Below are 23,858 nucleotides of genomic sequence, written 5' to 3'. Positions count from 1 at the left end.
GGTACTCCGAAGCATCGGTGAAATGGAGGTAGCAAACCACGGGCGTTTACTAGGATGCTTGTCATTGGAAGGGTTGGCCAGACGAAAGTCTCATCGGTATTTCATAAACCCTCGGCACGTTAATTAAGAAAAATGGATCACTCGTATATAGGGGCTACCTGGGTTTTCACATTTGAGGAATGAGAAGAATACTTAATTAGGCAAGTTATTGAGCTTTTTTGCAGAAAAAGCGAATACAAATGGGAGCCGCAAAGAGAAACCTAAAGCTTCCTTGTGAATCTAGCATATCCCGCGTAGGACATTAAAAGACAGATCGAGGCAAAAACGGAGAGATCTCTCTCAGGGTTAAGGAGCATTGGACCCTCAAAAAGATTTAGCACTACCAGAGCTCATGTAAAACACAAGAAGCAGGGGTGAAGGTCAGCAAAGTTAGAAAGGTCTGAAAAGAGATCTTGTCATAAAGGTAGTTCAAACTAGGACGGCAAAATTTTTGCAGACATCATACGGAAAGGAGCGGGCACGGTAATTAACCTGCGAGGGCTTTTGGAAGCTTTCTCCACCAATACATTACGCGGTGTAGATTCTTCTTGTTGTTATCTAGATTAAGAAGGAATTAAAATCTAGACTGGCTTTGTCTGAAGGCGTTTGGACACGCGCAGAGGATCCCCGCTGGGAGAAAAATGAAGAATGGCAAAGCCTGGCTATTCTCCCTTGGATTGTTGCAAATAAGGTACTCGAACGGAAGCGAATAATACCAAGTAACTGAATCTTAAAGATTCAAAAGTGGGTTTCGCTGCTTGAATGCCTTAGCTTCCAGAGGCTGGGCTACTTTGCCAAGGAGCTTAAAAAAAAAAGCAGATCGAGGGGCGTCGGTGTTACAGGTATGGAGCAGTTGGACACACTTGCAGAACGTGCCCAGGAATTGTCTCAATTATAAATGCAGGGAGGACGATCACTCTGTGGAGTCGATAACTTGTTTCACGTTGAAGAAAGCAGCCTGGAAAAACCGCCTAGGCCAAGACATAAGTAAAAGGGTAATGGGAGACGGCCCGCGGTAGAACCAATTGCAAGGCAAAGATGAGATACACAACGGGCGCAGAAAATTGGTGTGGATCATCACATAGAAATCACAGCTTAAATCAGCGGCAATTGTTCCGATTAAAGTAATACACGTCAACTGCAATCACAGTCAACCTGCATATGCTATAGAGTACGAGATATAGAATAAATGAAAAATTCGCTCACTTTTATATATGTCATTACTGCATCGAATCTGTGATTGCTACGGACGCACTTCGCCGACCGGCCCTACACAAAGTTCAATACAGAGCGCGAAGCGCAGTAGCACTAAAAGGCATTTTGAGCAAAGCAATTAGATGAAACGGCATTTCTGAGGGCGTTGAGGGCGCACGGCGAATCCTGGGTTATGCCTACAAATGGGCAAGCGGGCTAATTAACTACCCCGAGAGAAGGAAACCTGTTCAACCCAAGCACTGGAAAAACTCACAGGTGGCAGAAGCATGAAGGAATTGTTAGTATGCCAGAGGAGCAACCAAGAAAATTAAAGGCAACACGGAGGAAATAGCAAGCTTGTTCACTTTATGCCGACGACAAAGCGCATTACAGATGAGAGCAAAAACGTAGTTAGAAGGTCTTCCCTGTAGAGTTAGAGCAGGGCCTATGATGGAAGCTTTATAGGATAATTAGGAGAAAATTAGAAACACCTCAGTTAGGCATGCTGGAAAGATACAAAAAGACCATCCACGAAGGAAGACTTTTACAAATAACATTTAGGCATAGACAAGCAACAGCGGGTCCGGAGGACGAGATACCAGTGGCCACTCTGGTCGAAATCTTCAAGGTAGTAGAGCTGTTTAAGCAACGAAAAGCTATGGCACGGTAAACGGACTGAGCGGCATGTTGCCATTGTCGATTAAAATCCCTTTTAAGAAATATCCGGGAGTAGTGGCCATAATAGCCACAAGCACGATACGTGAAGGTTAGTTCCCGGCTGCCTGGAAAAAAGAAGTTTTATTTATCCAAAAAAGAAAAGGGCTTAAATTGATCTTTATATTGATGATAAACTCCCTGGCCAAAAGCATAGACTGGAGCCCTTCACATAGTTCGGTTTCCGCAAGAGCCGCTCGGTCTGGCAACGATACATCAGCAACAGCTAAGGCCGAATTTTCACATCATTCGACTCTCAGTATTCACGGACTATATATGTCACTACCCTTAGACACCAAGTACGCTCTCTACCGTTTTCCGTGGCAGGTAATACTTGGAGCTATAATTAGAAAGGCTATACCATTTTACTTGGTGCGGGTGAATTACCCGAAGGACAGAACGGTAACGAGCGAAAGGATCGTACTCCTAATGATGGCGGGGGTGCCCTGAGGCTCTCTATAAGGCCTGACGAATGCAGACGATCTAACCGTTGCGGTACACGCAAAAATGGCGGTGCAGATACAGCCATATACCAATAACCTGTGAGCGCAATCTCGGAATGGATGACGAAAAAAGGGCTCGAGAAGAGCGAGAGCATTTTGCTTATAGAAAAATAATATATGCATGAAATCAATCTCCATCTAACGGGTAGACAGATTAGGATGTTAAATACTGCTAGGTGAGGTATCACGATATACTCCTGAACAATGAGACTAAGTGAATTGCGCCATGTTAAAACGGCTATGGCGAAAGTTAGTCACATGGTCAACAAAATGACAAGGATTCTACCCAATTTACATGGGCAAAGGAAAACAGACAGGCGAAGGATTCTGCCGACCCACAACCCTCTTCGGTCCTCCACATTTGTTCGTATCATCTACAGACTTCAAAACAAACAAAGAGCTCCTCCGTAGCACACAAAGGACGGTTGCAGTCCTAATTTCCTAAACATATAAGACAATCAGTACGTTAACGGCTTTTGTTTTGGTTTGAACACTACGGGTGTTGAGGATGAAAGAAAGGAAGTGACTGTAGAGCAGCGAACCCGGAGGCTCCAGGGAAGCTGAACACAAACTTACCATAGAGGCATAATAAACCGAGTGGGAGACTATATTAGCCGAAAGTACAGGAGCCAGAATCCATGACCTTACTCTAGATATCAGAAAATAGCTAGAGCACTGCGAACGAGAGGTAAACTTTTACGTAACAGAGATCGTTATAGGTCATTAGGGCCTATAGTCCCACTTACACAGAATTGGAAATCTGGCATATGCGTACATTGCAACCAAAGAGCAGAGAACGCCTTTGCGTCCCCGTTACTCCCAACACAAGCTGCCGACCAAGCAGAAAAAATAGAGTACTTCCTCCATCGCAGATCCTTTCTTGAGTTGCCTATAACACGACGAGCGGAATTTGTGCGAATCATTTGTGCTACCATCGGGGGATGGCAACTCACAGCGATTGGAGCTAGCGAAATCTTGAAAGAACAGTGCTTTGGGCGCCAGCAGAGAATGAGATTCATTTTCGAAGTTGCAGAGGAGGCAGACAATGCGACTAGAATTCCGGGTTTACAGGTGTTGGGACAGAGCACGACTGGTGAAACGAGGAACCCATAGGCGGCTACGGCGAATTGGTCCATAAGTATCGACTATTTCTCCTGCTAATCCGCAGTAATGTTTCATGTCGTTTCACGCACTGGTGAAGAGCGAAGCCTAGGGTAGGGCCTGCGTTAGTCAATGTTAGGTTCAGCGGAAGCAAGCCCAGCCGTCGAGGTTGAGTCCGATTCTACACTGAGTGTCCACGTATCATTTGGGTATCATCACCTAACTGGGTGTGTCAATGCGTCAATTCCACGTTTTCAAGAAGTCTTAAAAAAAATCAACCAAGTCCCATTAAGTAACCTCACTAATGTATTTGAAAGCTACAAAGCTTCCAGATAACTTTCTTATATAACATCTACTGCTCCTATAAGTGTCAAGTACACTAATAACGGGCTAACGGTAGAACCCATTTCCTATCAATTAAAATGTATACGAACACAGTTATTCTATAATCCGCGTCCGATAAAGTAAAAGAACCACACACAGGGTTCGATAATATATGTATGTATTCATAATCTAGCATTTTCCCTTCAACTGTTGGGGCTTTGTTGTTGACAGAGAAGATAAACCCGCTCTCTCAAGGGATCGGTTACGACAATTTAGGGGAGTTTGCATACTGCACTTCTGTGTGAATTTTCACAGTGCCGCCAAGATGGGTGTCAGTGGATTTTGAGTCAAGGTTTATCATTATACAACCGTTCAGACCCATTGACTGTTGCTATAAGAAGTAAAAGATTATCATAATAGATAAATGTATGTTTTGGCAAGTCAAGCTGGCCCATTTAAGTGTTTTATTTTTGCAATGAATATAAACGTCTAGTCGGAATCATATGACTCTTTATTGTTGTTTTCAATGGAGTAATAATTCTAGGTTTCGCAGAGAATGGCGTGCACGAGGAGCTTGTATTCAGCATTTAGATGATCTAAGCTCAATTTTTTTCATTTACCTGCTTGACGTAGCATTACGTGGTGAACTAACGCAAATATCGTTTTGTTACGCAATATATTTATATTATGCTGAATCTCGTTCTCAGGATTGACTCCAAGGTGTACCTGTCTCATACATAATTACAAATAGAAGTACAATAAGAAAATCAGGTTATATATAGGCAGATGTTAACCGTATTCTTCGTTGATGGTCTTCACAATCACACTCCATGAGAATCGAAGGTTTCCTATGTTTGTGTGCATTTTGTAAGTATCAGGAACAAATCTATGCTGAAAAAGCACACTACAATAGGTTTGAAGCATTAACATATTCGCAAATTCTAACGAATTGTCTTTTTGGTGATTTCCTGTTGTACCTACCTTTAAACTCACTCTACCTTAAGCGACTCGCCATTTGAAAAAGGTTCATTGGAACAGCCAAGTTGCTGGTAGAAGAAATGAGCGTAGGCAGAAATGTAGCGCTCAAAAAAGGCGCCAACCTTTAATGAGAATACGTGAAACCGGAATAACAACGAAAAACGGTTGAAGATGTAGTCGTCTTTAGGGGCACTCGTAGCAGAAATACAATTGTTAACGTACATTCCGTTATCGCGGGTTACTAATCACAGAACCAATAGGTGCACAAAGTCGGCAGTCTGCTCGTAATTATAAGGCCAGAAAAAGAAAACCGGTTTATTCAATCAAACAGCTTTCGGATTAGTTTTGGACAAGGGGCATGACATAGCACTTCATGGAAAGCATATACTTTTCTGTAACTATTCCACGTGACCCTTTAGCGCTTTGTCCTTATACGATTAAGGGCAAAGCTGCTTTATATTTTGCTTCAGTTTTGATACTAGTAAGAAAAACTGTGATCAACATTGTAGGCGTCAGCGAGACATGAGATTTTTCGTGAGAAGCCCAGAGAATAATTCAATGCTCCTTTTTTTGTTGAATGCAATAGAATTCCTACAAAGTAACTATTGGCCAAATACAATACGATTTACGATGCTTAACCGTCCGTTTATGAGGGTTCTAGTCATTGTCGATTTTTCGTCAATTTTAGCTTCTAGCCCTGCAGATTATGTTACAAATAAATTAGTGATTCATTGCGGACAACAGACAACCTTTCTTCAGCTTGTTCACGGAATATTCTTCGTTTTATCTGAATACATTGTTTGTTCATTGTACATGATCGCTATCTCTAAAAGGATTTTCTTTGTTGAAATCGTTCTAACTTAGCCTATAGGCTTATTGGATTATAACCCCATATCGATATACTGAAGGGCAACAAGCAGGTCTAAGCAGATTTTTCCGACGCCTTGCAGATAGTTGACAGTTTTTTTTTTTTTTTTTTTTTTTTTAAATTAAGCAACGCAAAACAGGTACCGCATTGCGCACAGAAACGACATGTCAAGTGGTGATTTATTATGGATCTATGTTATCGTATGACGTTTTGGCTTTTGTATATATTGACTATAGAGAAATTGTGTTCTTTCAACAATTTCAAAGATGGACACAGTTCACCGCTTTTCTTCTACGTATTTGTAAGCTTTTGCTTATTTGTTGTATTGAGCGTACTTAAATAAGTCAAAATAATATCGTTTATATACTGCCCTTGGCGTTATTTGTTCAACGTTACGCGCATAGTTATCGGAGGGTAATGAAACGATCTTGTCCGGAAACACTAGATCCGTACCGTCTTCTTGTATCAATGGGAGTTTTATTTTTGATCTCTGGGATTTTTTGATACTGCCGGCCAGTTGCTTTAAATACCGCCGCCTGGTCTAGCGCCTGAGGTCTTGTCTAGACTTGAGCCAAATATTTGTATTTCTTCTTTATGGAAGCTTCCATTACCAAATTAGTTAGAATCCAGAATGTTGTCAGCAATTAGCTGCTTAGGCGTAAGCATGGTTATCATGCATCAAGCCTTGGAGGTGGAATCCCGTAGAGAGGGCTGATTTGGGCAGGCAAATTATAGCAAAAACTCTATGAAAACGCAAGATTGTAATGAGCAAGCTTACTATATTTTTTTTTCCGCAATAACATAATCTTTTTGCAGAGATTTCCTACGAGGTATTCAAATAATTTCAGTGTACCGGACGCATAAGTTTGGCGGCTAGGAAGATTTAACTACATCACTGAGGAACTTCCGCGAAACAAGTGGTAAGTGAAAATCGGACAGTTGACTGCTACTTATCAAACTTCACTCATTGCTCTTTAAGTGATTCTTTGAGCAACGTGTAGCGCGCGTATATATATATATATATATATATATATATATATATATATACGGAAATGTGCATAACTGACGATATTGGCTTAATCAAGGAAAACTATGTCTTGAGACAACGTTCAGAACATGTTCCGCCAGGTATTATAAGGGTTGATAACGTTTCGTTGGTCCATATGGGTACCGCGAGGAACAACCCAGTGCAACGAGAAAATACAGGTAGAGAAGTAGCTCTCCACAAGGTGTATTTGTTACTATAGCAATGAAGTTCAGAAAGCGTAATTAGTCAATGATACACTTTGCCAATACTACGTGTGGTTTTTTAAAGGCAAAATCACTATATTTCATATGTAATTTGCACTGGATTTCTAAATTAATTAGGTAAATTCTTAAAAAACGAGTCCTGAAAAAAGGACAGAGCTTTACAATATAAGTAGCTAAATTTGCGTTTTGTTCGATTACTAGCAAAGATAACAAACAAGTGACGTTTCCAGGATTATTAAAATTGTTTTGTTTCGGAGGATCGAGATAATAATGATCTGCTGTGATATCGTGGACACCAGCAGTCTGTTCAATTAACACACACGCTGTGCCTCGAACTGAGTACGTTCCCCAGCTTAGTGTTTTGAGAATAAGGAAAACGAAACGCTGCTCAGGCATTTCCACAGTCTTTTTTATGTTTTAGATACGTTTAGAATGAAAAATCAATCTTTGTCCTACTAACCTTATCTTTCCTATGGAAACCCTATTCATGTAAAGTCTCGTGAAGAGGCGTGGTTTTGGTACGTAGGATACGATGCGAATTATCAAATATCCAATATTTTTATGATGCTTTTAAAATATTGCTTTATAAATGTCAGCGTATCTTGTTGTTAAATAATATTAGTCTATTCTAGTGTATGGCAATAGTATATAACATGTAATTGTTTTTATCAACAGGAAGTGTGACGTAAGAAAAATACAGGACAGAATTTTGCTGATACAACTAACAGAATTATCTATTAGCCGATATAATATTCGTGTACACACTCGTGTGCACGTCAAGGTAAAAAGGGACACAGTTTAAAATGCTACCTTCACTCCTGAAGTACACTCATGGTCTTAATCTAAAAAGCAACTCATGGACCGTGGTTACTTTAGTTGTAAGTGACAAAGCTAAATTAATTATTTCCATTTAGAGGACCAGAAGAGATACGTGTATGCTAGAAACCATGGTACACCCTTTTTTCGTTCCCTTAAATTATATAATATGTGCTTATGTGGTGATTTAATCCAGACAGTACCTGAAACGGAAGTAAATAAAATCGAGCTTTACCTGTCAGAAGCAGGCACCATCCTATTTCGTACGTACCCTTACGAGATTATTATCCATGCTGAACCAAAGTCTTAAGACGTCTGACAAAACTCAATTTGAATCATGATCGATTCACATTAGTCCTAGGCATTTTACCAGAATCAAGACAGAGTACTGGGGCTTTTCACGTACTTGGGCTCTTTAGGTAGCCGAACTACGCAAAAACGTACTCCTCTCTCTTATTAAGGTTTCAGCTATAACGCCATGATGTATTCAGATTTAGGCACTCTAATCCTTTAAGGTCCTTTTGATATAGCCTTTCGCGGGCACGCCCCCCAAGAGTTCAAAGTGCCAAAACTAGTTTGATTATTAGAATAAAGTTAGTTAGAACAATATGACGATAATAATGGAGGCACCACTTCGTTTTTTTTTTTTTTATTATTACATTGTAACACATAAAGACTGTGAGATAGTAGTGAGCGATAGTGTATTGTACATATGTACATTTTGTACCTTATTTTTATTTACTTAGCTGGCTTTGTGCACTGCGCTGGTTACCGCTTTATCATTAGCTGGTTTGACAAAGACTGATTGTCATTCACATAGAAACCCACTTTGCTGTAACCGAGTTTCAATGATTATTGATTTCTACGAGTTTTCGTATGATTTCAGCCATTGCGAGACCCAAGTGAAGCACTGAAATGATACGTAAGTAAGTCCATTGGTAGGTATTTTCACTGGGGAAGTTTTCTTCATTACCTTTGCACATTTACGGGCCTCTTTCACAAGTGGGCATCAGTGGGCAAGTCGAGTGACCTATTTTCATCCCTTGACTGTCTGATCTAACCGTGCGTTCTCAGCTGCTGTCATCGGAAAGCTCGGGCCAGCAGAGCTTCATTAACTACGCTCTGACATGCCTAACGCGCGATGAGGTCGACTGGGTAAGAAAGGCTGGCTTCTATGCGAATCAACATATAAACAAGGAGGAGGTTTGCGCATGCTAACTAGCTTAGTTGGGACATGCAGCGGATACTAGAACTTCAGTCTCGTAGTTTCTGTGCCGCAATATAATGCAAAGTGTATAAAATAATCTGTTGTCAGGACAAGCTAACAATGGATTGTTAGGCAAAATCAAAAGTCCTTTTCGATTCACTGATTTTCGTGGCGTGAAATAATTTCAAAATCATAATTCTTATGTTAATAACACACATTTTATTTATTTATTCTAAGCCTGCTAAATGAACGACTGCTGTAAAAACAATAATAGTAATAATAACAACAATAGATATAAGTGAATTTGTTTTTATAGTGGTTCGTTGGCCTGCATCGATCATCACAACCTGAAAGCCGATTTAGAAAACGGATTTTTCGTCTGTGGTTTTTTTTATATTGAACGGATTTAAGATATCAACAGGCAAATTCAATAGCTGGGTTGAGACTTTTTCTAATAGAAAATCTGTACTATCATACTGTGATCGCTAACTTCACAGCGCTAACACTAATCGTAACAGGGTATATTATTACCTACTCATTGCATTTTTATGTTGCAATTATTATTTTGAGTTTCGACATCTTGCATAGTCTATATCAGGTATTGTGAGTTCTATATAGAATATATTAGATATCTTGCCTCAAGTCTGTCAGATTTATAACTGATGCCATAAGTTTAAGTCACTTCATCAATAGGTACCCGATAAAACGACGTAGCTTACTTCACGCCTATTTTTAGCCTCCTCTCGTGCATGCAACGTGCTGTTTTCACTCCTGCCTACGCGAAAATTTACTTACTTTCACATATCTTTAAAACTGACAACACTGCGTTAAATTATGGCATTATATTAGGCCCTTCGCTAATACGCAGTACGTCAATAGAGACATTGAAGTTTCGTGACCAGATAGCACACATATGAGTGAGATCTCTGCTATAATTTGGGTAAGAGCTGCTGTCGTTTCCCGTGCCTGTTATGAGAAAAGGCTCTGTTTTCAGCTACTAATAAGTTCCGCAGGTCAGTGGTCATTGTGCGCCAAACTTAAATCACTCGCGATACGACCAAAACACTCTAAGCTTATTGTTATAATGTCTAAATAGCATATGACTTCGCTAAAGGCTTCTATGCAGCTCAAAGAACTTTGAATTTTGCTGTCGGTGCGGTAGTTTTTGGGTCTGACTCGAAAATGGGTCAAGTTTACTGCATAGTAATTATGTATGTATTCAATTACTATTTAAATAGAAGATATCGCCAATTGGCGTTTCGTTACTTATGTAAATACCTATTAGAACGCAGATATCGCTTCACGCGTGGCTTGTTATAATCATCACCGATTGTGGCTTACTATGCGCGTTATTAGATAAATTCTAAGGCGGGCTTTTAGCTCATACTAATACATTATTTAAGTCGAAATTTCGAATATTCGAAAATTCGTTAGGTAGACGCTTTAGCAAAATTTTCGGTGCGCTCAAACGTAGTCTCCGACAATTCATTCTTCTAACTAGAATTAAAGGGATACTGATGACACCTACTTAAAACAAACAGACAAACAAACCATGTTCTCTGGAAAAAAACCGCTTGGGCACAAGGCTTAAATGAACGCTAACAGATACGGTCAGACAGGTGACGGCCTTAAGCAGGGCCTATATTTCGGCGGAACGCTGCGATTCTCCTCATTGCCTATGTTGTTAGTTCGTAGTCAATTAATCACCCTACCGATTAGGTCGGCTGTGACACCCTGTCAAGGTACACAAGTGGCTTACGATGTGATGATCTTTCGGCGGAGCAAGCCGAGCTGTTACAAATTGGGTTTGCTTTTTTTCTATAGTTGGTTAGCTTTTTTGTGTGATCTGATTTGAAAGATTCCGAAGATCCGATTTCTGTGCGGGATAAAGATAATCAAGACGTATTAATATTTTTAGCGATTCTTTGAGCCTGCTAGTATTCACCAGGCAAAATCTGAGTTTAAAATCGTTGATGATGACACCGTATTTGAGAACGTCTGTCGTTGTTGACGCTTATGTACATCTATATTTTGAGAGGAAGCTGTTTACAAAACAACGAAAAGCAAAAGAAAGCTAAACTTCTTATTGTCCCATTTGAAGATCTACTCGAAAACTTTTGAACAATCGGAGAATATAATTCGCTACGTTTCGTTGTAGAATTGCATTTGCAAAAATCGGCAAAAAAATAAGTTGACGACTGACTCATTCATGTAAGGATTTTTGGTAACAAGGAGAAGTTACCTTTTTACTTTATGTGTTTTTAATTAGAACTATGTTTTTACATAGTGCGGATCTGGATGTTTTGCCCAGAAAGATAACTGGTATAATAACAATACGCAAGGATGTTTCTCCTAATATTTTTGATGAATTTAAACGGCTAAACTCTGATTAGCACCAAAGTTTGGCTAAGGTCAGCCCAATTGTTTCAGATCAATTTTACGCTTCTGTTGGTCTCGAAGTTCCACGTTTTAGCGTGTATTTATATTCAAGGAAATCGTAATAACACACTAACCTATAGATAGACGTGTCCTGATTTGAATAATACTTACAGCATAAAACTAAGTACCAATAAAACAACCGGTGGTTTGTCGAACCGTTTGTTTGTTTTGGTCGAAAAATCGAACCGTTTTGTATGATACTTTTGAATGAATGAAATCAGCATTCCTGAAAAATGCTAGTGATAATAAATTCCTATAAGATAGCTTCAATTTTATTTAATAGTTACTTCAGATTTTATTGAACTGAGAGCAAAATCGCTCAGGGTGAGTAAGCAAGAATTTTCCACATCTTTATTACTATCAAGTTTGATAATTTTTTATTTTATTTTTCGGTACGTGGGCAAAGACAGTATCACTGCCTTATTTTTCTAGAGACACGACAGTTGTTAGTGCGTAATCTTCAGATTTACATAATCGCGTTGCACAATGAATGAAGAGCAAGATCTGTACGTCAATAAAAAAAATATTAACTATTAAACCTTAGGAACGCCAGGAAGCGATACAAAGTTAATTATAATAAGCTTTATAATCTCATTAAACTAAGGAATCATTGCCTATTACAGTCCATTGCGTACAGATGTACGATGACTTGAATTGTGACTCTACTTTGCTTTTATTCTGTGGTCTTCAGCCAAATTTCAAGAAAGTCTAATTAAATCTCCAGAAGGTAGATCAGACATGCAATACACGAGATGACACGTGATTCATGGGTTAAAAAGGTATTAACAAATGGGTTTGAAAAGTTTCAGTGTATTGTGATAGGACTCTTACGTTAACGCAGAGCTTATATTTTTGAGAGAATTAATGGAAATTCCCAAAGTTGAGTCTGTATTTACAACAGAGGGTGCGCACTCTTATACGCGCACTAGTTAGGCGCTAAGAAACGGGATACCGGGAGTATCGCATGAATGGATACATTTTGAAATTTTATGGTAGCTACCCTCTCAGAGGCAGTTGGCAAAGTACACCATAATCAGATCGTGTGTGGATTTAGCGGTAAACTTGTACTATAACGCACTTTTCCTCTACGTACTTTGTACATAGCTCTGCAATCCGATTACTAAGTAAATTTCAAATTTCTTAAAGATAGCGTTTTCTATTTTTATAGACACTGACTCCATTGACTATGCTCTGCTGAATCTTTTGCTGAGATAAGTGTATTATCGGCCTACGCGAACTTACTATAGGATATTCTGTATCTGCCTATACATATACGACCAATGTCATGGTAGATGGTATTTTCGATCTAATGTGAAAAGTTATGAATATTTGATTGTAAAAATACGTATATCTATGCCATATACAGGTTAAGGTCAAGATGGTAATTCCCATAAACAGCGCTAGCCTGTAGATACCAATCTACTGGCATTAGTTGCCATATAATCCAATATATAGAATCAGGTGCAAGCAGACATGTAAGTCCGACGATCCACCCAACCGCAAAGTCCTAGCGCAGGTTACGAAAGAGAGGTTTACCAGAAGAGCCTGGCTAGCAAAAGTTTACAAGCTGAAGTATTCTGTCCATTTTCGGAGGGACAAAATGTTTAAGCAAAGACGTTTCGCCACTGCATGCCGCCCATGCACCGGACGTGCAACGCGGTATCACGTAGTCCTCGTCTTAAATCACGCATGTTACACTCTTCGAAGCATGCATAACAAACATTGATATTTCGACAGGGGATGGCTGTTGCTGTATGCAAAAGATCTGTTTACCCTACTGAGATACCGGTAAGATGCCTGATCAAAGCTGTTAAATAAGAATTACATTATTGTTTCATTTATTCAAGTTCTTGACGTTTCAGTCTATGTAGAGCTATCGATTTGGTTACTGAGTGTCCACGTATGGGCTAAACATAATTGTATGTAAGAACCAGAATATTATAACGGTACGACTGGCATAACTGTATAATTTTTTTTCTTTCAGCTCCAAAGACGACTCTATAATGTTTCCGAGCGGCTTCATTATGTATTTACTGTGAGAGACTGACCGAAAGAAATTTGCTAGTGTCTCAAGTACCGACTGTAGCGTACGTAACGTGCTTAGCAGGCGGTGAAAAATCTAACTAGGACAAGGCGTTCTGGCGGAACGGAAGTACGGGTGTTCCGTATAAGTCACGAACCAGTGCGGATCATCATTTAGGGATTTCTCCTGAAGATTAGCGTTTTTCCCTGACTGAAAGATGGGCTTCCCCGATCTGTGCTCAACCGATACGAAAATCACATAGATGTTATGACTTCGTACTTGCTATACGAATTTTGGTGCCCAATGGGTCAGCTGTGCCGTTGCGGTACCCTTCTTTTTTTACTACTATACTGGGAATTGAGAATACCTGGCAAGGTGGAAATACCCAGTGCCGGAGTATTGAAGCTCGTAATGTTGCTGTTGTAAGTAGAATATGTGTATCAACGCTGCAGTCCTAGGAGCGCAGGAACTGAATATAGTCGAGACAATGGACATAAACAATACAAAAATGCATATTGGATTCAAAAATATCATATACATTCGCGAACCTAAAGTACGTGGGTAATAAAAAGGTCCAGAGTCTGGCACTATATCTGAGGTTAAAGCAGCAGTAGCCTGTTACGTAGCGACGAATACATCGCAGCAATAATTTAATGTAATATTAATAATAAAAATTTAGACAAACAAATATAGAGCAGCACTGTATTTTCTCTAGTAACAATTACCCTTTTCTAAAGTTAATGTTCGGGTATTAGAAATGGGAAAATAAACTTATATGGGTGGGAAAAATTGCACTTGGATTTTATGAAAGTCAGTCACACTGAAGGTTCGGTATCACCGCAAAAAATTACTTTTATGCTAAGAATGGCGGCCAACATTGTGTTATGCCACTTATATCGTAAGGTAACTAGGTGAAATTGCATTTTTCGATTGTTTTTTTAATTTTGAGTAAGTTAATAGTTCCGATGCGTTAATTATGGTAAACGAACTGATGCACTCTAGAAGATGGACAGAATAAATCGCTGAATGCCAAATTTTGTCATATGGAAAATGCAGCATTTGTAAGCGCCAAACACGTACAAATCTGCAATTTGCCGGCTAACAAATAAGCCTAATTGTTTTTTAATTTCTTGAACGATGTGTTTAAGGTTAGGCGTGGTACATTCTGCAGTTCTCTAAATAGCGTAGACACGCCCTATTTCATGCTGATAGCCAGCCGTCTAAAGTAACGCTAAACGGCAGCATGAACGAAAAGCTCGAAATATTCATCGTGTCTTTGTAAAAATGCTATATTTCGAGAGCCAATCTAGCTCGATTACGGTTATCTCCCCAAACGAAAACGCTATTTTTTCCCTATGCGGCAGATCCAATAATTATATTTGCCCAATTCGAGATCTTATATGTGCAGAGTAATAGGCAGAAAACAACGGTGCCGATGCACAAAAGCGTACTTTATTTTTGAGTCTGCATCGTGTCTGCAGGCATCATTCGTGAAAAGCGTGCGTGTTATGTTTACATAAGGCTCACTTGATAACGGACTCGGTAATTGGTCTAATATGGATACAACATAGATGAAGTCCATAAGGTGGTGAGGTATATGGAAAAGCAAAAAGAGTTCCAGATATAAATTGCTTTCCTTCGACGAGATGAATACATTATTTTAGAAGTGATCGTTTGGCGTCGGGCACGTAAATCGTTTTTTCACAGGCGGGATTATTATAAATCAGCTCTATCATTCCTGGTTTCCTGTTATGTAGCGGCTAGTCAGATTGGAGAATGGCACATTGTTCGCATGATAATATAGCTCGCTTCGAAGGTGTTCTTGTTAAAGTCTAGATTTCTAAAGATACCCTTCAATAGATACAATTTTAACCTATACGTGTGAGATACGTTATTTCATTGCGCACGTTACGATACTTCAATCATTTTATAAAGACGATGATTTATTTACATATATCTTGATTCTCTTTAATAACCCTCTTGTTTTCATCTAACTGTTGTATTTGTGGGGTACAGGTATCTTATGCGTTAGCAAATTTTTGTCAAGCCAAAATAGCGATATAGTAAAGTCTGTGTGAGTTATGCCTTAAATCCGATAAACGACTTAGTGACGAAAACGAAATCTTACCTTTTAGGTAGAAAATCATAGTAAAAATGAGCTTCCTCGCGCATGAGTTTTGTCGACTCCCATGTAGAATTTGATTAGTAGAGTGTCACATAAAGATATAAGTCATTCTGTTGTGGGGGAAGATAGGGCCTCTGTTGAATCATGGTCATCGCCGTTGTTGCACATCGCGATGATCAGTCGTCTCCTTTGATAAATTTCCTAATCGACAGGATCATTGGTACGAGGAAAGCTAGGAATAAATCGTATCCGTCGATACGCTTCGGCTGGAATCAAAAGAACTGTGTGTAAAATAGATGGTTCCAAATTGATAGTATGATAGTGTAGAATACATGGTCGTTCATCCTAATATATGGATAATATTAATAGAAAAAGTATATCGCAACAAAATAGTCTAAAGGATTAACACTGTTTCATAATTGGTTACTTTTAATTGTAAGTTGTTGCCAAGATATATAGTGAAACTATTTTATCAAAGTCAAGACTAGTTGTGAAGCAGTATACCCCGTAGATGAAAATTTATATGGGCTTCACCCGCGAACTGGTTACTATTTAGAATAGAAAAAGCCAGCTCTTAGGTAGTAAGAGAAAAGCTGGCGACCAAAATTCCTATTAGAGCTATGTTTCTAACCATATTAGCTGTGAGCCATGGTTTACTATGGTAATGCTTCAAAAGTTCAGAAAACTAGGGTATAAACAGGACCAAAAACCGTTATAAGCAAACATTGTCACGATAGTTAACCGGGATCTACGTTGGTGGCTGCTTCTCTTACATCCGAGACATTATTAAGCCGTATCCAGCTTATGATCAAGTTGAACGTACTATAACAAGTTTACTCTTTTTGATTTCTGTGCTAGAAGCAAGAAAGTTAACCACAGAATCTGGATTCCTTGCAAAGATCGTTGTAGCCAAAACATGAGACGTCGCTCTTCTCGATGCGGATCGTTGACTGATAGATTATTCCAGCTCATTTGTCCCCTTTATTTAGCTACTACAAGCTGACACAAAGAAAACAACAGCAGATTGACGTTTTTGAGGCTGGCGTGAAGAAAGTATAATTATACCAATAAAATTAAATATTGGAAAAATTGCACTTAGCATTACAATCTCCGCGTCACAAAGAAGGTCTACTTTTGAAATAAACTAACTTGGACCTTATACAGAATCAATTGTATTGACTGTACGGTGCGTTATTTGTATACACTCCGAAGTTATAGAGGACAAGAGGTTCTCACATATAGCGCAGCTCTATTCAGAGCTTTCACTGATAGACGCTTTTAAATTTAGGGTTGATATCAAATGTTTTTTCAAAGTCCATACCCAATCAGTTCGCTGGTGACTTCCTAAAGAGCGACCACGCGTTCTTTCGTTTTTGTGGTATTTTATCAGCGATCTTCTTCCCCTAATACAAACCTCTTTTCTGCATATGTGTATGTTTTGCTTCTAGACGAAGCCCTTTGTTTCAGCTAACGCAAAATACCGTGCCATATGCTTATGCTAAGTCAAAAATCTCGTATTCTAATTTCGTAAACAGCTGGTTAATTACTCACGTATTTACAGCTGTCTGTTTGGTATTTCATTTATTTATATGTTAAGTTATACTTCAAACTGATTCTCGGAGGCCTCCCTTTGAAGCAAAACCACTCGGTTTTGCTTCAAAAAATACTAGATAGGGTCTTATCGTTTCTGTCTGCTATTACTTCAACCGGCGGCAGGGTAATCACATCAGCGGCTTCTGTAGTTATTAGCCTTTCCTTTTTTCCTATTCTTAAATCTTTGATTATAATACGCCGGCGCCAAGATTTGAACCAGAGGTGGTCGGGGTACTTGTTTTCTTGCAGCAGCTACTGCCACATGCCATTAGCAAGCCCAATTATATCATTTCGATGTTTAGAAATTAAGACGGTATTGGGATTTATGTCGGTGCTACTGGTCTAGATTATAGTGTTCTCATACGCGCTCCTCGAACGGCTGTTTTTTTTAACTTAATTTAAATTAGAGTGCCATTTTGGTTGACCGCCTTGGTACAATGTTGTACTATAATGATTGGTTGATAGCTGGGCTAAAAACTGGCGTAACCAATGCTGGAAAGATAGCATGACGTAAAGATCTTCTGTTTGATGGAATCAACCAATAGTGGAAGCTGTTGGCTAAACAACTTTACCATATCAGTAACCTAGTGAATACGTCTCGCTCGTAGCTATCATTTCCTGCTATGAAAGGAAAAACAACATGGGGGAACGCAGTGTTGTAAAAGTTGTAATATTTCTATTGAAAACGACTGTTACGTGTGGCGTAAGCGCACAGCATCGTCTATTGGGTTAAGCGCTGTATGCTCCTTACCTAAAAGCAGACATCTGAGAGTCTTATGTTCGGGCAAATGATTACTCTGAAACTGAGTTTAATGTGACAGCGGTAGATGTTCAGGGGAAGAATTGTTTTTCTATAACTTTGTTGACAAAATGTATCCTAACATCAAAACGACCTCGTTCGGTGTTATGCCTGACGTAAGGATGTTAAACATCAAATGAATTAATGTATGAAACCACATAATCCAATACAGCCACTTATAAATTCACTGAGGACGTCACAGTAACGTATAAGTCTTCGACAGAAATTCTTCGACGGAAATAAAGTGAAGCATGCTTCTTGATGTAGGTTTCGATTTTGAAAACAGAATATATATCAGCAAAAAATTGGGGGTAATTGATAACGAAATTATAATAATTATACATAATGCACATTGAATCAATCGTCAGGCATCTAACTACTGATACAATGAAAATAACAAGTTACAAAATTATTGTCTACGAAAAAGTTTGCTACATGAAAAATGTAGCCCTAGAGGAGAAGTTTAGCGATCATCTATCGGTAGGTTGAATTATCGCAATTCAACCGTAACACATTTTAATATATGAGTATGTGTTTTCACATAAAAAAATAAACCGTCGACGCGCATACGAACCTGGACTCGACTGACATTACACAAGTGAGTCTTTGCTAAGGTCTTAAATATGTTTTCTAATTTTCTGAATATTTATATATATATATATATATATATATATGAATATATATGAAAAGTATTTTCTAAACGTATGTTAGTCAAAATATAAGAAGAACACTACCAAATGATTTTTAATGCACAAAACAAATCTTTTTTACACCACAAAAGTCTTGTAACTGTATAACAATGCTATAATTGTAGCATAATATTAATAAATAGACCTATTTTATTCAATGGTACACCAGTTCTACTATACTTACAATGCTACATATAGCTAAAACGGCTATGAACGAAAGTGAATAGACAAAAAGTGCTCGTTGTACCCTCATTCATTGTTCTCTCATTCAGACCAATTGGAAGTTCTAAGCGTGTCACGCCAATCATTGAAGATCTACATAGAGATGGAGCACCACCGAATTTGGTGGATTCTGGCCGCAGCCAGCAGAAAAGCAAATTTTGCAGATTCAATATATTGGAGTCAAACAAGTTCGTGTTTAAAACAACAAGCATCTTACCATCGTCGTGGTGTGTCGCTTGGATTAGTCTTTGGAGCTCACGATTCGCTCACAAGAATCGAGGTGAAGAACTCACAAAAAGAAAGAAAGACTCACAAAAAACGGCGCAAAAGAGCTGACAGAGCTATATAAGGATATATAGATACGTACGTAAATGTAACAGAAGACAAACGCTCATATTCTGTTTTTCTCTAACATTATGTCGCTTTTTGCTATTTCGGGATATGATCTATCTGCATGACGTCACCGGGGCGTCTGTAGAATACGGGAAAAATTTCCGTGTATATATATATATACACGGAAATTTTATATATATAAAAATATATATATGGATGATGCAAACAGATGTCGATAGACGTGTCTTTGTATGTACATATAACACATTCTAATTTATGGCTATTTAATCAACCTTTCAAGTCTCAACTTTAAAGAACTCTGAAGCTATGTTCTTTAGTAAACATCTTATTGTGTGCAAAATGTATTTAGTGTAGAGAGATATACATTATATAAGTACGGCGCTAGAGTATGTAGGCATATGAAAAGCAGAAAGTACTTCGATTTGAGCTATGACAGCTTATTCAGGAATAAACCTATTTAACGCTAAAACTGAAACCGACCCGTCTAATCATGGCTATTTTGTTTCAGGAACCCTTATAAGATTTCGAGAATTTACGCGTGCATTTTACCTAAAGCTCCACAGAAGGTCGACAGCACCTTCTTCTACAGCCACGCTGTTCCCAATAGTAAAATTGGTTGTCCAAATAGATTGCCTTTGCTCTACCAATTCTTCTGTATGACCAGTAGAATACATGCGCTAACTGGTCAGCACATTGTCAGGCTCAACCTATTTGATACATCAGTATTTACACCTAAAGGAATCGTAAGTGGAAACGCCTCCTGAAAAATTGGACTGTCCTATTTCTAACTGCTTTTGCGTGTTGGTACCCAATTCGCAAAAAGTACTAAGCTTCTTTTTTTAAAGGACTCTCACCTGAATAGTAGAATCCTTTGTGAAAATCCGCTGCTTGTTTCCGCTGGGACCGTCACGCGTTTTCGCTGTCTTCTTGCCTTTCATTTTTGTCTTCCTATTTTGCCCGTTGTTCCGGACCGATCTTTTTCCCTTTCGATTAACTACCTCGTTTATTAGGCTTACTCTGAAGATAAACTGCATTCGACTTCTTTCCCTGCTTTAGGACCTCCTTTGTCTCAACAGACCCGCCTGTGAGCTTCCTATCTGACGTCTTCGTTGCATCTTTCTCTAACGCTGGTATCGGTTTGTCTGGCTCTATCCTTGCCAGAATTCTAACGTCCCCAAGGCTATTGTCGGTAGTCTGTTTGGTTCGTCAGCTTCCACGTCGCCGTGTCTATAAACGAAGTGACTCCTAAACACACAAATGTTTAGTAGATCACAACGAAGCCCGAGGTAGATATCTATTACGGTGGAATCGACTGCCGCACATTAGAGACCACTGAGTTACACCGTGAATAAATAGTAGGGTGAAAGAGAAAATTCCTTAAAACGTCTTACTCTATGTTTGTGCCTGGGCGTATATGGATTCACTAAATAGACGCACTGATATATGCCCAACTCTCTAGTCGCGCGTTCATGATCTCACATCGAAGTCCCACATGTACGTACAGACAGAGAGCAGAGGTACTGGAAAATCCGAAAAAATAAGATTAAAGAGGAAGGTTGCAAACGAAAGAATGAGCCACGAGGAACTGATGAAAACGTTAGTTTAACCTACTTGTGTCAACACTGGATTCATGAAACAATGTAGGAGAATGCGAGACATTTGATGAGGAGATATTTTGTTGTGAAAAAAACTAAGCTAGACCACTTCACGCCGCACAATGATCCGCGATACAGTTCAGCACATGAGTGCCTATGGCAGCGTGCTGCCCTGCTCTAAAGCGTTGCATTACTATGTGCTGTCGTAGTAACTACTGCCTCTTCCAGGCTTCGACTAAATGTCATACTTTACTTATTACATAAGCTGTATTATTCCTGATGCGGTTCACTACGCCATTCATGTACACAATATGGAATGGTGGCCTTCTCAAGAAGTAATAAAATAAAAATAATAATCGGCATCGAAGTTCGATTTTCCCTACCGACCCTGCTTGTCCTGTTCGTGACATTGTCGTTGTGCGATTCCTGCAATCTTCATGTTCTTTGTTATCGCTCCATCCACTTGACGATTGAAAAAGACTGAAGCCGGCCAGCGATATGAAGCTTTATATTTTGACCCCGTCCACGTATGTCTTGACGTCTACGATGGTGAACGGGCAGTCGCTTACCCGATTCTTCATGCAGCGTCAGACAAAATTTGGATTACCCTCTTTTTGGGAGGTGCCGAGTAGCATCAGCATGTCGCACTATAGAAGAGGAACGATGACGACCGCTTGTCAAAGAACGATACGTTATTGGCCGGCGGAAGATACCGAGAACAGAAGGTAGAGTACTATCTGGGAGCGCATACATCTGTCGTGTCATTATTATCTGATCTATATTATAACGTATAGTACGTCGTACAAATTGCATCCAGTATTTCGAGCTACCGCGGCTTTGCACAATTCGCCACTCGTACGATGCAGTTAATAAAGAACGATGCAAGTATTCGGCCAGAACGCAAACAGGGACAACGTTAAATATGGTTATGTTTCTGTATTTTGAAACGAGCTATGCTACGTATTTGATGGTAATTTGAAGAAATCGTTTTGCCATCAGGAACGTGTTATCCTAAATGCATTATATATAGAAGTATAGGGCCCAAGTTCTGTGCTCAATCATGGGTATGCACTACAGAGTTTGTTTGAAACAAAGGTAGATAACCTATACGTCATAACGTACTCACATAAATACATACCAATATCCTTGCAACGACTAGTATGTTTACCTTGTTTGATTGCATTACGTATAATAGAAACGTAATTTGTTCATTCGTTCTATAATGCGTATGATATCGAAACTCCCCTACGGGTTTCCTGTATCCGGCACTCTATCGAGCTTCCTCAGGAGTATATAGTTGCTCACAATATTAATAAGCCGTCGGCTTCGTCCAGCGTTAATTGTCTGAACAGTGCCGTCAAAGTTCATGTTCGAGCAAACGGCACGCTTATAGCACTCAGACATTCATGCGTTGGTTAGTTTTACCTGTGACGAAAGCCGCTTAAACACCGTATACTACGTACATCTAGCTAGTAAACGTACGCGGGCCTACCCCGTACTTGCTGTCAGCCATACTTATAGTAGACGTAGCTTTGTTGTATCGACGCGGTGATACAGAAAGTTTGTTGCAAGCAAAGCGTATTCCCCCTGTGACGCTTCGAAGAAGAGTTAGTTGTCTTACGATTGTAACCCATACTCACCGGCAACGATAGGCAACTTTTTTCACAGAAGTTCGAATAGTTTGACAGTCATTTACTTTTCTATCTGAAGCCGTGACTTGATTTATGGAGGAACACATTTGGCAGCTTGTCAAAACATTAAATTATAAGAAAAATGTAAAAACGATGCAAACATTATACAGAAATTTACAGAGTATAGCGGAACGCGGTCATACCGCCGTGCTAATCCTTTAATCTGTCGTTATAATTGATGCAGCCTTAATGCCTTGCTTTGAGAAAAAATGACGGCCGTGGAGTGCGATCGCAACTAAATAGCGAAAAAAGATTGGCTACTCACTATTTTCCGTCGTCGTTACCAATAAATGCCTTACTCATGTACCTTTACGGTGAAAAGTCGCGCAATGAGAAGTTTTCATTGGCTTTGCACTTAGCTCAAGGTTATAGTAGTATCGAAATCCATCTAACAGCTCGTACATGTAAATTACTCGTTTGACACGAAGGCCTCTGTGTCTTACACGTCTCTGTTGTCGAAGTAGGCATCGTAAGATCCTTCTTTATTGAAAAAAGACATTAGGTTTTTTTTGCTGTAAAATGTTGAATTCTACACATCGTGTTATAAAATAACGGTCATATTGAAACTGCTATGACGGCTTATGAGAAATGTATGAAACGTAAAAGTATACGGTATTTCAGCTTTGGTTGTCTTCGCCTTTCTTTTGGGTACGGTTTGGATATGCGATCGTGTTTCCACAATGTTGTTTGTCTTGATGTTCGAAAAGCTATAAGATGAAAACGTGCGGTGTCCCATAAAATAAGCAGCCAGTTTTTCTGTTTTTAATTTTAAAAATAAAATCATAGTCATATAACAATCTAAATCGGAGAGCAAAGAGCTGCGCTGCTTTTTTTTTAGCGACTATCGAAATCGACAGAAGACAACGCACTGTATTTAGCCCGCTTTACTCTAAATTATATAATTCATTCGATTCTAAAAGAAAGATTTCAGTTTAGAAAAATAAAAAATAGATAGAATCAGCGCATAGCAACACTCTGAATAGGCTCCAAATTAGACTGTATAGATGTTCTAAAGCTTTATGGATTGCTTTAAATGCCCCCTACTGATCACCTGTAGGAACCTCATCATTCGAGAGGTTCACGAAGAGCTTATTTGCTTATTATAAAACAAAGTATTCAGTATCACGGTTATTATAATGATAAGGATAGGTAGGTAGGCCCCATTGTTAGCTACTTTATAAGCTTTGTATGATCTTCATACATAATTAATCCTTTACCGATAATGGTATTGCCAGCTTTCTGTCTACTTTCGGACACTTCCCTACTTAAAAATTGTTACATACAATAAAGTAAGGGTAGAACAAAGTTCACATGGGAAATGAAGTTTGTTAAT

The 23,858-nt window shown here is 39.1% G+C and overlaps 1 long non-coding RNA gene across 3 annotated transcripts; it reads right to left on the bottom strand.

Annotated features, from left to right (window-relative positions):
• Positions 1–4,384: 4,384 nt before the first annotated feature.
• On the bottom strand, positions 4,385–21,303 carry LOC111263244 (uncharacterized). Of its 3 annotated transcripts, XR_015312224.1 has the most exons (5): positions 21,222–21,303; positions 20,094–20,759; positions 15,586–15,848; positions 4,857–4,975; positions 4,385–4,601 (listed from the first exon to the last, which is right to left on the bottom strand). It is a non-coding gene; the product is annotated as an uncharacterized LOC111263244 (long non-coding RNA). The 3 variants fall into 3 exon arrangements; XR_002682110.2 differs by having other exon boundaries at positions 4,385–4,975; XR_002682111.1 differs by lacking the exons at positions 4,385–4,601; positions 4,857–4,975 and adding an exon at positions 8,960–9,342.
• Positions 21,304–23,858: the final 2,555 nt, after the last annotated feature.

Source organism: Varroa jacobsoni, unplaced genomic scaffold, assembly GCF_002532875.2.
Source record: "Varroa jacobsoni isolate VJ856 unplaced genomic scaffold, vjacob_1.0 scaffold_750, whole genome shotgun sequence".
In the NCBI taxonomy this organism is placed as follows: Eukaryota; Metazoa; Arthropoda; class Arachnida; order Mesostigmata; family Varroidae; genus Varroa; species Varroa jacobsoni.
The sequence above is the reverse complement of the archived record's forward strand: the minus strand, read 5'-3'. Positions and strand labels throughout refer to the sequence as shown.